Below are 16,412 nucleotides of genomic sequence, written 5' to 3' on the forward strand. Positions count from 1 at the left end.
TTCTGAAGCCTTCGAATAGTGGCCTGAAAAGTGAAGTCAGTGCTGTAGTGCCTTAAATCTTTCTAATGACCAGCAGGGGGCGACTCCACTGGTTGCAAACCATAGTCTGACTGTATACAAGTCTATGAGAAAACGGTCCTACCTCTCGCTGGATTTATTACCTCAGTATATATTCATATAATGAGTTAATGGTCTCAATCACCAGTTTCAGGGCCAAAATGCTTAACTTAACCCTATAAAGCCAAGTGTATCATATTTGATACATGAGTTTTTGAGACCTCTACATCATCAGTGTGATATTTTTTTTTCTGAAAAACCTGATGAATACATGAATTGTTGATTAAAAAAACTGAGCAACAAATTTCACAAAAATACAAGATGTAACAAAAATGATTTGCTGGTTCCACTGGTGGATCTGTCATTGCTGCGTGAAAACTTCATATCAGCAGATGTATGATGTTGTTTTATATGGAAAAAAATATTTTGTATGTTTGAGGAAAATGTTAAAAGGAAAGTCAAAGTTTTATTTGGTTAAAAATATTAGGTTTTATGTGATTATGTTAGTTCAAGAAAAGCAAATTGTGAGCAACAAATTGCACAAAAAGACCTGATGTATCAAATATGATCCAAATTAAATTTATATATGAAAATTGATATTGAATTAAAAAAAATGTTAGCCGGTTCAACAAACACTCCAGTTTTGAAAATTTTGAATTTTCTGGCAATTATTTCACGGTTCAGGCTTTATAGGGTTAAGGCTTCAAACCAATGGGTGACTACATCCACTTCTTTCATACAGTTTAGTTAGGTTTAGACAACAAACTACATGGTCTGGTTAAGAAAAATATTTGGGATATCATGATTTGGGTTAAAATTAATACATGTAAGTGGGTGTAAATGTCCTATGTTTGTTCAATCCTGACCTCTTTCCTACACAGATGCAAAGAACCTCAGTCTTCCCTTTTCAACCTTTTTGTGGTTACAACCACAAAGTGCTCCGAGTAAATGTCCAAACATACATGCAGATTCATGGGCACAAACACAAACACACACAAAAAACACATCAGTGCTTTCACATAAAATAACTCCAGACACACAGCTCAGGTATTCACCATCACACACACAATATCAGCTCAGGTACTTACCATCATACGCGCACACACTCGACTGATGAAATCTAGTGCAGAGAGGCTGTGCTGGTGCATATTGATGCCCAGCCAAGAGCTCCCTGCTGGGCTTAGCTTGATCCCGATGCGCCCCTGGATGGCTTTGCAACTCTGGAGACTTACTCTGTGGTTAACCTGCAACATACTACACACACACACACACACACACACACACACACACACACACACACAGAGAGAGAGAGAGAGAGAGAGAGAGAGAGAGAGAGAGAGGTACACACACTTCCCACAGAAGCTTCAGCTCTAGTATGTTTTATGAGCCTGAATTTGGCTTTCTGCACACAGCCACAATTCACTGTCACCAGAAAACAAAGCATGGCAAGCTGTGTGTGTGTGTGTCCACATGTACTGTATGTGAGTGAAGCTGTCAGTGCTGCTTGTAGCTGTGACTCTCACTCTTTCCCTCTCTAACACATGCTGATAGACACTCATATTTCCTGTGGTAACAAGCGTGAAAATGGCCTCATAAATCCAAAGTGGTTTTACAGAGACCACATCAGCAGGCTAAAGAAGATGTATTATGTAAATAAAACAACAGGCCATCAGTAATGCTGGCTTGTTGCCGCCACCAGATCATAATGACTCAGTGGGAGACTTATAGAGGAATACGGCAACAGTTCGATTAGGTGTGTTGTCGTACATACAAGTGTGTGTGTGTGTGTGTGTGTGTGTGCATGTGAGCCCCCACACAGACACACTCCTCCGCTACATAATTTGATATTTCATCATAAGTCTCCATCCCAGCATGGTGTGGCTCTTTGCAGCCAGCCATGGTCCAACGATCTGTCAGCAGAGCACGGGGAAGGCAGGGCCAATCCACTTCCTCGGTGTCACGTACAAACACACACACACCAGTCACACTGTTTATTAAAGGTGAAGGAGCGAGGAAAGGTAGGTGTGTGTGTGTGTGTGTGTGTGTGTGTGTGTGTGTGTGTGTGTGTGTGTGTGTGTGTGTGTGTGTGTGTGCGAGTGAAAGCTTGCATACAAACATAAAGTGGACTCGTGCACAGAGGCTGTTCAGTGTGTGCTACAGTGGTACTTTGATACACAAACACAACTCACATATTCAGTCATTCACACACACGCACACACACGCCCTAACGGCTCGCCTAGCTCCGACCCGTGATGGATTGGCTGCACTCCTGCCGTGACAGACGAGCGATGGATGGAGAGCTGAGAAGATGAAGGGAAGAAAGGGACGGAGGGGGGCAGTGTGTGCGTGTGTGTGTGTGTGTGTGTGTGAGGGTGTGTTGGAGGAGAGAAAAGAGCTGAGTGCAGTGGTCTTGGTGCCAGGGAGGATCTTACATGGGGCCAAGCAGATCATTTCCTCCTCTGCAGCACGTGTCATTTCCTCTAAACAAACAGCCCTTCTGTGGACAGGAGAGAGGCTGGAGGCCTGCCCTGTCAATCTCTCTCACCTCGCCTCTGCCTCTGTCCTTCTACACATCCTCTATGTGTGTGTGTGTGTGTGTGTGTGTGTGGATTTGAAAGTACAGTATGAGAACTGTCATGTCAATCATGCATGGACTGTCAGGCCCACAAACAATGTTCATTTTCTCTAAAATTAACACAGAAGTTATTCATTGTTTTATTAAAAGGATGCTCCACCAACACATAAAGACAGTTTACTCATGAGGAGTACTACTCAGCCCGTGAAAACAGCTGTATACTTTATTTGGCGGTCTGGAGGGAGCTCTGTAAAGTCTAAGAAAGTAGCCCTGATGCTATTATCTGGGTTATTTTCTTAGATATATTGAGCTCGGTGACTTTAAATTGGTAACAGAAAACATGTGTTAATAAGTTTTATAGGAACATAACCTTCATCCTGAGTATAAGGATAATGTTGTATAAGTTGTACACTTACATTATCATAAATGTTCCAACAATTTTCAAACCAAGACAAATCTATCATTTTAATCAAGGACATGCTCAGTGTCCGTCGTCTGTCAATGTCATTATATCCCTTGTTGCACGTGTGTTGTGGAACTTTTTATCCAATTTCAAGCCCGTTTTTACAATACATTTTATAGATCTTGGGCCGGTTTAACTACATAATTTAGCCAGATGAAGGATTTTAATCCTCGGCCATATGGATCTTAAATTATAAGAGAAACACACATTCTACAGACATGCTGAATAGCATTGGAGAAACACAGATTTTTAACAAAATTTCTTTCAGTCAGTGTGTATTCTGGTTTAAATCACCAGGTCGTTTTGTTTTGGAGGTGAGGAGACCGCAGCAGATAATTCAGCTCCCGGTTCGGTTAGTTACTTAATTTAGATCTGTACATATTGTTATTAAAAAGGGTTTCAATAGTATTAAACTTAATCATCATTAGTCCATTGGTCGTTGTGATCATCACTGTAGGATGGATGATAAAATGTTTCCTTCAAACATAAGTTTCCAGGGAGTCAAATCATTTTGCATGATTACAAACTGCTGTTACAAACTGCTGTGCACAGTTTGGTGTTTGACATTGTCTCACTGATACCTAAAACTACACACTGCCTTGTGTATCAATCAAAATATTGGTTCCAGCTTCGGAGTGAGAAGCTTCTTTTCTGCCTTTCTTTCGTTCTTAACTGAATATCTTTTGGTATTGTTCGACTGTTTGTTGCACAATAGAATTTAAGGATGTAACCTTGGGCTCTGGGAAGTGTGATGTGAATTTATCACTAACTTCTTTTTAGAAAAAACCCCAACAACAATTAATTAAAAAAAGTTATTAACAGTCCTGGTGCCCTAGAGGTTGAGAGGCACACCAAATAATCACAACTTTTACATTTCGTTCTAGCCAGGGACCTTTGTTGCATGTCATACATCTCTCTTCCCCCACATTTCCTGTCTGTATTTATACTGTCAGCTATCAAATAAACGCAAAAATGTAATCTTGTCCTAACTTAAAACAAATAGTACTGCCTATGTGTTTGCACCTTTGTGTAGATGTGTCAGTATGTGCATTCAGAACCTCCGTGTGAGTGCATATACCACCTGTCGTTGCTGCAGTAAATAGCCATGTTAGGCATTGTGTCAGACATGATTTGTGTTTTCCAAGCAAGAGTGTGTTGTGTGTGCAAACCACCAATTACATTCGCTGCTAATTACACACTTAAAGATGTAATTAGGCCTGCCTGTTCCATTGCTACACAAAGAGATATCACACAGTGCACCAGGAGGGAGAAGGTTTCACACACAGGCAAACACACACACGCGCGTGTGGTAATTAACATATTAATCGTGCACACTTAACATATATGGAAACCAACTTGGAAATAAATATAATTGCCCATTATAGGCTTTACGTGCAATGAGCCTTTGCAATGGCTGGGGGAGCTCAATGCACTTTAACAACATATATGACACATAAAAAAAAAAAAAAGCAATCACACAAATGCTTTAAAAAAAAAAACGCCAAAAATAACCACCTCTAGAAAGAGGATTTTCTGAAGTCACCCACTCATTAGATATTGATAGGTGTTGGCTTTATTATTTAGAAGGAGGGACATCATTACAGGTTCGATGTAAAGCCTGTGTTTTGTCACATATTTCTGCTATCATATTTATTACTTGATGCAATTCTGTACTTGCTTGTCTTTTGGAATTCTAGCATTTTCTCTGAAAAAGATGTGTATTTTAGAGTTCCCCATGCCCAATGGGCAGCGTTTGGAAAACTATTCACAAATTATGTTTGGGTTGGGTTCTGCTGGTCCTTTTATTTCAATGCCTGTTAGTTTATGCCAGTTATTTCATAGCTTCACCAGGTTAGATATTAGACAGATCAGACAGATTTAGGTGAATCCGGTCTGCCCCACTCCAGGGTACTTTTCTCCAGCTTACATTAACATACTGCCTGTAAGGTTTGGGTTGGGCTCGGACACTATGGACGCACAGCCTGACTGCACCTGGATCCTTGCAAAGTGGCTGATATCAAGGTAAGCTGTCATAATTTGATGTAAACCAAAAACAACAGTAGCTAGCTAACGTGAACTGAGATGATAACATTAAGCTTTTTGCAGCCAGCTAGCTCAGTGTATTTTTCTGGCAGAGGAGACATTGCTATAAAAACTTGATTATTCAAGAATTCTAGCTAATAACACAAACAAATATGCAAACAACAAGTGGGGAAAATGCAAAAAAGCAAAATGTAATCATGTCAGCTAATGCTAATGCTAGTTTGCTAATGGCATTAGCATAGCTAGCTAACGTTAGCAAACTTCTATGGTTTGTACCACTTACTTTGTTGCTTCATGTTACCTTTCCTAACTTCATAAGTCACAGGTATATTAAGGTTGTATTGGTGTAATTGGTGGAGGTCTTTTGGCTTATTTAAAGTAGTAACGCAAGCTATCGTACCTTAATGATTGTTTCTGGCTTTTACAGTCTCAAATTTTACTTCCTTCTCCAAGCTTTAGAGCAGAAAAGGTCAGACAGGTGTCCTCAGTTCTGGGCCCTAAATAATAAGTTTAAAGACGTTAAAATGCACCATAGAGCCCGGTGATAATTCTCTGTGGGTTCATCACTACAGGTGACCCCTTTCACACACACATAGTCATTTAATTCATTTTAGATATAAAGATATTGATTGGAGCAGCTTTAAAGTACGTTGCGTTTAGCTCCCCTGGCCGCCGTAATGTCCAACAAATTGCATCAGTCAGGATGTCCTTGCATGTACTGAGCTTAAGGTGTACTTTATGCTTAACGCTCCCCTTCTATATCCTCTGTTGCCTCTGTCTAAACTACAATAAAAACGTCACCTCCTTAAAAATAATCGAAATAGTCAATAAATGTGATCAAAGTAAAGATACGACACCCTGGGAAATCACAGACAGAAGCGAGCAAACACACCTAATCGTTACCTCAACAAGCATGCTGGGGCATCCGAGGCACCGAGCTACAAGAGGAATGAGGCACGAGCCTTCGTCTGAACCTTGAGATATGAGCAGTATGTGTGTGTGTGTGTGTGTGTGTGTGTGTGTGAGTGTATTTAGCAGCCCTCACTCTCTAGCTGGCTGCTTAAGAATCCAGTCACATCTCTTGCTAGCAGGCAGGCAGTAAGGCGCTTTCACGCTCACAGGTTTGCTTTGGTTGGGTCTAATACCCCTTTCTCTCTCTGTATGTGTATGTATGCGTGTGTGTGTGTGTGTGTGTGTGTGTGTGTGCGTCCGTGCATGAGCATATGCCTAAATCTGACTGTATGTGTGTCTTACTCCCCACTTCTTTGTTTCTTTACTTTCTGTTTGTGTGTGACAGTTGTGTGTTCATGTTTATGCCGTGTGTGTGTGTGTGTGTGTGTGTGTGTGTGTGTGTGTGTGTGTGTGTGTGTGGTGTGTGTGTATGTGTGTGTGTTGGCTCTCGGCGGCACTGATAAACCCACTTAGACTCTCCCCTGATCTGTTCGCTCTGGGCTGGCAGCCCCCTGCCTTGGCTGACACACACACACACACACACACACACGCACACTGAGCCCTCTGCTTTAGCTGCTAGCTGATCTGTGACGGCCTGCCACTCAAACGCAGCTCCGTTGAGACACAGCACAAAGGAGGAGAGGAGGCTGGGAGTGGAGGAAGGAAGGGAGGAGGTGGTGGTGGGGTGGAGACAGAGCGAGAGAGAGACAGTGAGAGAGAGAGGGTATCAGTGTCTTTCTTTCGGGTGCCTGCTAGCTCCCGCTCTCTGGCTGTCTCCTTATCTCACTACTCCTCACTCTCCTCCACCTGACTGGCTTTGGCAGCGGCTCTTCACTCCCCAACTCCCCTCCCCTTTTCTCTGCCTCTATTCCCCTCTTTTTTTCTCTCCCTCCCACCTCTATTTTCCTCCTGTCTTTATTTCCCTACCTGACCGAATGCCAGTTCATCTCTCTCATTTACTTCTCAACATGGGGAGACTGAAAAGATGAAAGAGAAAAAGCAAAGAGAAAAGAAGCATGTCATGGACACATTTTGCAACAAAAAAGCAGCTCTGTATGGAAGAGAGGAAAACATGGTTTGACACGGAAATATATTGACACAAAGTGAGAGAAACAGAAAGAAGAGGAGGCGAAGACAGAGGGGATGAGCAGAAGGAGCTGTACAGTTTTTTTGTGTCAAGGTTGTATCACTGGAATGAAGCTAACACACAGTGAGCCATCGCCAGCAGCTCAGGATTGGCAGTGCTGTGCAGCTCCCAGAATTTCTACAGCAACCAAATGCATCTACTCCCTTACCTTAAAGTTACCACACAAATGATTAAAGGTTCAGTGCAAACAAATAACAAAAAACACATTTCTTACTCCTCGTGGTATCTAGCCATGATGGTTTTGGTTATATGTCCAGCTTTTAAGCAACAAGTGGTCCAAATTAAATGACAAAATACCTCATTAGTCCCTGTCGGCAGGGCGACATAGTAATTAATCTGTGCCTTTCAAAACCATTACACATCACTGTAAAAAAAAAAATAAACCTGTTTTTGTGCTGTCAGTGCTGTGGTTAAGGTTTGGTTTGGTTAGATTTAGGCATAAAAACTAGAATATAGCAAAAGATCCTGGTTCGGGTAAAAAAAAATAAAAAAAATAAAAACATGCTGTTTTGGTGCACCTGCTGAAACGATTGATGCCGTCAGTCCTCTTTGGAGGAAAAAACTGTTTGCTTTTTAAGATATCTGCTTCTGTGATTTGTTTCCACCACAACATAGTGGAGAAGAGTGAAATTTTGTTTGTGGTGCTTGTACAAAAATTCAACAGCATCTCTTTGTTAAAAAAACAGCTTGTTGTCGTTACTCTGGCTATCAGTAGAAACCACTGTGTTCTAAGGACTATTTTTTTTTGTTAAAAGAAGTTTTAATCACATTCTGTTGGCAGTGATGTCTTTGATTCATCCAGTGGGAGAAGCACAAATCAAATTCCATTTATTTTGGGGAGGTGGCGTAATGTATTTCAGGGACAGATGTCTCGAAAATATGCTTTAAATCTTTATGTATATTTGTCCTAAAGATGCTCTATTCAGCATTTCACATTAATAAGACTGGGTGTAAACCACAATGAATTATTGCCCCAAATTGCACTTTTTAGGTTTTGTCCAGTGTTTTAGCATCTTTCAGCTCATTGTTTTGGTTTTTGGGCCCACGACTTCACTGTTAGGTCCCCTTGATGTCACGTTGTAAACAAACTAGGTCTTCTGGGTGAAAATAATGTCTGTTTGATCCATTTGTCCAGCTGGTTCTCCACAGACTTTGTTGCTCATTATACCACAGACGGGTGTTTTGTGCAGTGGTATCAGATGCAGAAGGCTGTGAAAAAGAATCAGTAGTTAACAACTTGTGAATGAGAACGGTCAGCTTTGTATTTATAAACTAAAGAGTCAAATATTCCCCTGAGGGGGTGGTGGAGACCAAAACAGATCTATTGATTGCATTTGTCAAAAGGCCGGAAACACAACAACAAATAATCATTGCTGCTGGATGTGTAAGCCACTGTTTGCTAACATAATCACTATCAAGACTCTACAGGGTGATAATATGTCCATGCTGTGTTTACAGCTAGTTGTGCCACCCCCTAGTGGCCACAAAATCAATCACTGCAGATTTAAGGGAATAAAAAAGATTGTCCTGAAAAATCTGGAGTAGGGATTTTCCTCGTCAGCATGTTGCTGGGAAATCAACACTACAGCAGCTTCTGCCACTGTGTTTCATTAAGGTGAAGATTGTGTGAAAGTGAGAAAACAGTGCGTGACAAAACAAACCTGATAGTGGAAGCTTCTATATGTGGCGGACCAGAGGGAGAGAGATAAAGGAAAAAGGCACAGAGCAAGAACGCAAAGGACAAATAGAAATTGAAAAACAGAAAAACAGGGCAGTGATCCCCAACAAGCCGAGACTAATGACAGCAACAAAGTTGGCGATAAGATTGAGGTGGAGTAAAGAGACAAAGGAAGGAGTTTGTGGTGGAAGAGAAAGAGCGTGCTCAGCAATATGGATCCATAGCCCTGGGTTAGTGAAGACGGAGAGAACTCTTCATCAGCACCTCGACTTCTGCCGATATCGCTGAGTCATCATCGCCCGGATACACAGCTGCAGGATAAGGGGAAAAAAAGAAAAGACTCTAACATCATCACCTACATTATCACTCATCGGCCTCGTTGTTATGACTACACAAGAAAAATTTTTTGTCATGTGTATCGTTCGATATGAGAGAAAGCCAACATATTCACTTTTAATTCGCTTTCTGAATGAATCAAACTGTTGGTGGAGTTCATCTCTTTAACTATTCTTCCTGAAGCCTAGTGGGAGACGCCTGGAGCTGTTGGGCATCTTTCCCAGCACCAGCCTCACACCTGCCCCTGGCAAAAACAAATGCAAAACTCTCTTTCGCTCTTGCGGGCTCCCTCTCCTTCCTTGTTTCCTCTTTCCCTCTTTCAGTTTTTAATTAAACAGAAGCAGAGGGCTGAGAAAACCTGCTACTAATTACACAGCCGCTGCCTCTCTCTCTCTCCCTCTCTCTCTCTCTCTCTCTTTCTGTTTGCTTGTTTCTCCTCTCCTCTCCCTTCACTTCCCTCTCTCTCTCCTCTCTGAGCTGGGCTGGAGCTCCGCCAACAGCCTGTGGAATCACTTACCAGCTACCACAACGGGGGAGAGGACGTACACATGTCGATGTGTACACACACACACAAACACACAAATGTGAGAATTTCACACGCGTGCAGGCACGTTGGCACATGCACAGATGCAGAGAAACCCCATTCGTCAAAAAATGTGCAAAATGCAGACTTGCAAACACACACGCAGGTCACACTCAAGACATCCCGACATGCTCGTGCTTACCCATTTAGCGCCTTTGCTTTCCCGCTGTTGCTGTGTGTGTATGTGTGTGTGTGGCAGGCAACGAGGGTGATCATCTCCCTAATGAGAGAGAACAGTAATCATATTTCACACTGACACAAACACAATCACAACATCTGTATCTACTGTGGCCCACCCTCTCATTCCTCTCCCCCCTTCCCTCCAATGCACAGTAGCTTCCCCCCCCCCCCCCCCCCCCCCCCCCACCTTGCATCTTAAACCCCTTCCCACTGGACAAAAAGCCCACTTACACCTACATTTGGCTTTTGTCTTTAGCAGGAATAGGTTATTATTGTCATTCATTCACGGGAAAAATGACTCCGCAGTAGTCACGGGTATTTATAGGCTCCGGCTCCGATTAGCAGTGATGGAAACATGACACCCGGGTAGGCGGAATCATTTTTGCCCCTCATTGCGATGCTATGACTGTAATAATGGGGGGAAAAAGTCCTTTTCTATAGTTTTTTTACTTAATTTGACATCATACTTCACTCACAAATCAGCAGTTATGAAAATGTTTTGTTAAGGCAGATGAGCAAATGACTTACTGTCTGTTTATGCAATGCAACATTAGTCAGTTCAAGACTTTATTTGCCTCGTTTTAAAATGTAAATTAACCAGGCTTTCTGTTCATAGTTATTCCTATGAAAAGTAATGCACTGTAATTTGTAGCTATCCCACAGAATTTTGTCCAGCGACGAGAAACAACATAATGTTAAAAATAACTTTAAAAATAAAACAGGGTTACTTAAGTCTGGACATAATGTGTGAACACCAGTGTTCTGTTTGACCTCTTCTACCACCCACACCAAATGCAACCTAGGTGGATTTTAACATTACATTGCTTCGTAAGTAGACAACATTTTGCCGAATACCTACCTACTTTTTGCAGGAAATCATATGAAGCATTCATGAGAAAAGTCAGCTATTTCCAGAGTAAAAGGCCTTCAGAGCGGTGGGCTTTTGTTTCTGGGATAATGAGCTGCCGGACTGATGGGGTTTCGGTCCAATGGGATCTTTATGTGACTACTGGGGTTCTGGAATAATAGCCTGGTGGCACGTTTGTAATGTCAAATGTGACACAGTAGGAAAATAAAACAGAAAGGCAAACCAAAAGACTTTCTTGTTTATTTTTAGCAGGTTTAATCACATTTAAAAAAAACTGCAGATACACAGCGTTTTTGTTAGAAAAAATGTATTACACCTCAATTTCCTGCTTCCCCTGCATCCTCTCCATCATGTTCTCCAGCTTTCTATCACTTCCTCTTGCTCTTTTTGCTTTTTGGAGTGATAAAGCAGATGTTGAATACACAGAGATAGAAAGCTTGAGACTGACAGCCCTCTCGCCCTTCTCTCCTGTACTTCATCTCCCCCTCTGTCTCCCTTCATAAAACTATGTATCTCTTTCCTCCTCTTTTTCTCTCCCTCTCCTTTCCATCTTAATACAGCACACTCTTATTTAAGCTTGTGCTTTCAAGGGGGGTGGGGAGCTGGAGCGGCGACACTGTAATTTAACAACGCTTCGTCCAATCCATCACACGGACAATGTACACACACTGCATCACCTGCAGGCGAGTGTGTGCATGTGTGGCTGTGTTTGAGTAAGAGAGAGCAAAAGAGTGAATCAGTAGGAAGCAAAAGGGGCACAGGGGGGGAACAGAGGGGGGGACAGGGAGAAAGAAGGGGAGGAAACGACGGCAGAGATAACACAGAGTGTAATATAAAGGCAAGGAGTCACATCCACAGAGGAAACACACAATAATGGCTGTGAGCAGTGGTGGACAGAGGAGGGAGTGATAAAAACAGGAGCTTGATGATAGGAGGTAGAGGGAGCAGATAGAGACATGCAGCTTTAGCTAAAGTAGCTGGACAGCAGGAGTGGGCGGGACACAGAAGCCCCCTCTGCCGCAATCAAGCCTCTGTCACCATCTGGACGCCATTTTAAAACCATCAGCTCTGGCTCCCCATGTAAACAAGGGCGCGACCCCAAACATGCTCCCCTCACTAAATGGGCTCTTTCTGGCAGCTGCAGACCCCAAAATGGCTGACCTTGTGGGGTGAGAACTGGAGCCAGAATGGCTGACTGACTGTATTACAGGGTTGGGCGTTCTGTTCTTCATTACTGCAGCATTTCTGACTGTGTACAAAAGATGTTAGGCTGTCATTTATCCAAAACGTGTAAGCGGTGGTGAGTTCCAGCGCTCCAACAGCCCCGGAGCAGATGACTTTGACTAAAAGTGGTGTCAATTGAATTTTACATTTTTCTCCAATCTGGAGGCAGATAGGTGAGATAAGGAAAGATGTGAACTCAATAAATCACAGATTTAAAAAAAAAAATGCATAAGCAAGTAGACATTAATTTATATTTACATAATATTTGTGGAAATATAGTCTTATTTTAGATTTTTATGAAGTCCAAATCCAAATAGTGTTTCAGTTCTTTCCATTTATCCAGTAACAGTAAACAGTCACTTACTACACTCAGACAGACTGATAAATCAGTTGGCTGATTTAGATATATCTATCATAAATCAATATTGATGTTCATGTTTCGAATTGGCACTGATTTTTTCTGAAAATATTGAAGAAAATCACAAATCACAACACAGTTTATCCAACAGAGCACGCTTACGTTACTGTGGCAGCTCTCAATGATGTCAACCCCATAGCGTCATTCAACACTGGGGACAAGAACTTAGAGTCACTGTGTTAAAATATAGCTGGCATCAACAAATGTAACAGCCACCTGACTAATGGTTAAAACTATAAACCAGCACAGAAATAACAATTACTGACATAAGACACCATATGCATTCTCAACCTGGGGCGACCCAACAAAGAACTAACTAATGCAGATATTTACATGGTTGCTCATAAAGTTGGAATAAAATATATATATATTTTTTTACCTTTTTCCATGTAATGATTGTGACAATGTGATTTATTCTTGACAGTGTATATTTTTTTAAAACTTTATTAATCAACCTCTTTTCAAACATACCACAATGAAAATTAAACCACAATTAACAGAGGATTCTGTCTGAAAACAAAATTATTCCAACTTTACAGGAAGAAGTGTATTTTTTTAACTTATTTATTCTATTTAATTTTTATTTTGTTTCTTTAAGATTTTATTGTTGATTGATTGATTGATTGATTGATTGATTGATTGATTGATTGATTGATTGATTGATTGTCTTTATTTCGAACATGCAAGCAAGTAAAAAAAAACAACACAAAAAAAACCAAGTTTAAATATTAATAGATGAATAAATAAAAAACAAAACAAAAAAGCAAAAAAAAATTTGAGAAAACAGACACTTTCTGCAAGCTCGAAAGGGAGTAGGAAGAAGTAAAAAAACGTATAGTTTGGTATATATATATATATATATTATCAACAGTTTAAAATCCATAGATACTTAATTTGCATTCATAGAGGACTGGGACAACCATCAAATATTCATATTTAAGAAGCCAAAACCATTTTGTTTTCATTGCTGAGCATGCATTTCTGCTTTAAAGAATGACTTAAAAGCTTGATCTATTACTAGACAGGTGTTGATTAATTTTCTAAAAATTCTAAAAATTTTGACTAAAATTTTCAGCTCACACTACAGATAAATAGGAAGTTTAATGAAGTACAGTTAGATCACTAAGCCATCAAAAAATGCAAAAAGTAAGAATAAATTAATAAATAAACATTTTATTCTCTAAAAATAAGTGTAAGCAATTGTTGCCATTCCACTAACAGGTTAACTTTAATTGGCATTTAGATTACCACAAACAAATAAGCAAACACGGATCATGAATAGCAGATTATTGAGAATTATGATGTGCTTACATGGGTGTGGGACAGAGATAGAGAGATAGAGTCTATGACAGTGAAAAACAGAGGGAGCGTGTCAGAGGGATGTGTGTATTCCTGTGGGGGATTGTGTGTGTGTGTGTGTGTGTGTGTTTTTGTCCATGTGTGTACGTGGGTGTGGGTGTGTGAACATGTGTGTTTGAGAGCAACACAAAGAGAAACAGTTGAAGATCTGATGCAAAGTTCAGACACACGCACATGTGCGTGCACGCACACACACAGATGCGTATCACAGGCAGAAGTGTGATAATGACATGGAAATGATATGGTAATGATATGGTAATCTGGCAACATTATTCTGCCCACCAGAGACTGGGAGGGAGAGGAACCTGCCACAAACTGTGCACGCACATACACACACTCACAAACACACACACACACACACACACACACACACACTCACACACACACGCAAACACACACTCGCATACACAGACACAAGTAAGCAAACACATACGCACAGGGATAAGGTGAAATCTATAGACTGACATGGCTGAGGAGAGTAAGACCAGTGTGGGGGAAGGGGTGTGTCGTCAAAATGTTGATGGTATCTTTGGTGGATTAACCTACACACACACACACACACACACACACACACACACACAGACACACACACACACACACACACACACACACACACAGTAGAGCAGTAAATGGTAATATAAGAGTTTGAAAAAAAACGTACTCCGCCTAATTAACTTATTTTAGCTTTTCAGCGAATATATAATAATAATATATCAAAAAAATTCTGCACACACACACATACACACACACACACACACACACACACACACAGTGGTGGAAAGTAACTATATAATATATACTCACAGTATACTTAGTAAAATTATGAGGTACTTGCACTTCATTTAAGTATATCCTTTTTATGCTACATATTGCACATTACATTACATTACATTACATTTATTTTGTAAGCTATAGTTACTAGTTACTTTTAGATTAAGATTTTACAAATACAACAAATGAGGAGCTTATACAGCTGATACAGTGCTTCAGTATTAAACCAACCAGTAGTGTATAAATTATCTAGAATTGACAGCACATTGACAACTTACAACATTAAGTAATACAACCTGATAATATAATGTATCATTAATAATTTGACATTCTGAAAAGAGTGTTTCTGCATAATAAGCACTTTTACTTGATACTTTCAGTCCATTTTGCAGATAATACATACTACTGTATGTTTACTCAAGTATTACTTCCAATGCAGCACTTTTACTTTAACTGAGTCTTGTGGCATTTGTACTTTCACTCACCTAAATGATCTGAATACTTCAGCCATTACTGATATATATAGTGTATAAATGTATTGTAGTAGATGTCTGAAATAGACCTTAAAACAAGCCTACAGCATCAAAATAGAGAAGTTGACCATAAAGCAGAGGACTATTAATAGACCTTTTATTACACAACTTTTTACATTGAATACAACACTGCCACCCTCTGGAGGAATCTCCACACTGCACTATTTATCATATACAGTAGACACAATGTACTCACTGAGGAAAACAAAAAATATAGGGGGAACTGTAACTTGGATTGTAGATAAATGGAAGTTTTACTCAAGAATTTAGATTTTGTAGCTTTATTCATGTGTATGTCTGTTAGCTGTCTATTAGAAACATTACATTATGCAATTATGCTGCTATAAATATGCATCCCACAAATAAAACACCATATGCATTCTCAACCTGGGAGATTGTCAACCTTTGTACTTTATGAAATATTGCCACAAGAATATAGTTTTGCTTTGAAAAAATATAGATGATTTAAAGTAAAGTACTCAGGGCAAATTCACAGAAATTAGATGTAAAAATAAAATAAAATCAACAGATCGTTGACAAACCTGAGCATGAAATTTCATGTTTGACATTGGAAATGACAATTTAAAATATTGTTTTTTCCTCACCAGGGGATATTTGCTCAGTTTCTATTGTTTTAGATTACTTCAACAATTTCACTTCTGTTTCCTGAGCAAAAACGTTTTTGACTATCAGATGCTGTGGAAAAAGTGAAGTGAAGAGTCTTTTATGTCACAAAATAAAGCTTTTTTTCAAAGATAAACTTCTGCTAAAAGGTTTCCACACAAACATCACCATTCCCCATTTCCTTCCCTTCCTACCTTTCAGTCTCTGGTTGTCAGTGTTTCCCTAGCTGCTCCCCTTTAAGTGGCCGTGATTGACAGGTGGGCTATATCCATGCAATATCACCCAGCGCACGTTCCTATTCCCTCCTGGAGCCTTCATCCACCGGTCAAATTAACCTTCCGTGCCAACGGGAGGGGGCCCTGCGTGGGCCAATCAGCAGGTGATTAGGCCGGGGGTGGGAGGGGTGAGGGGTCACCGCGATGGGGCCATCGCAAGCCTGATTGGTTTCAATCAGCAGCCAGCCGCAAGGACAGCTGGGAGCTGAGCCGCAGTGAGCGCTAATCAACGCGTCCCACAGTGAGGCATGAACAGTCACTACACACACACACACACACACACACACACACACGTAGATTGATGTTGGTGTATACACAGTGACAGCA

This window comes from Centropristis striata, chromosome 18 (assembly GCF_030273125.1).
Source record: "Centropristis striata isolate RG_2023a ecotype Rhode Island chromosome 18, C.striata_1.0, whole genome shotgun sequence".
Lineage (NCBI taxonomy): Eukaryota > Metazoa > Chordata > Actinopteri > Perciformes > Serranidae > Centropristis > Centropristis striata.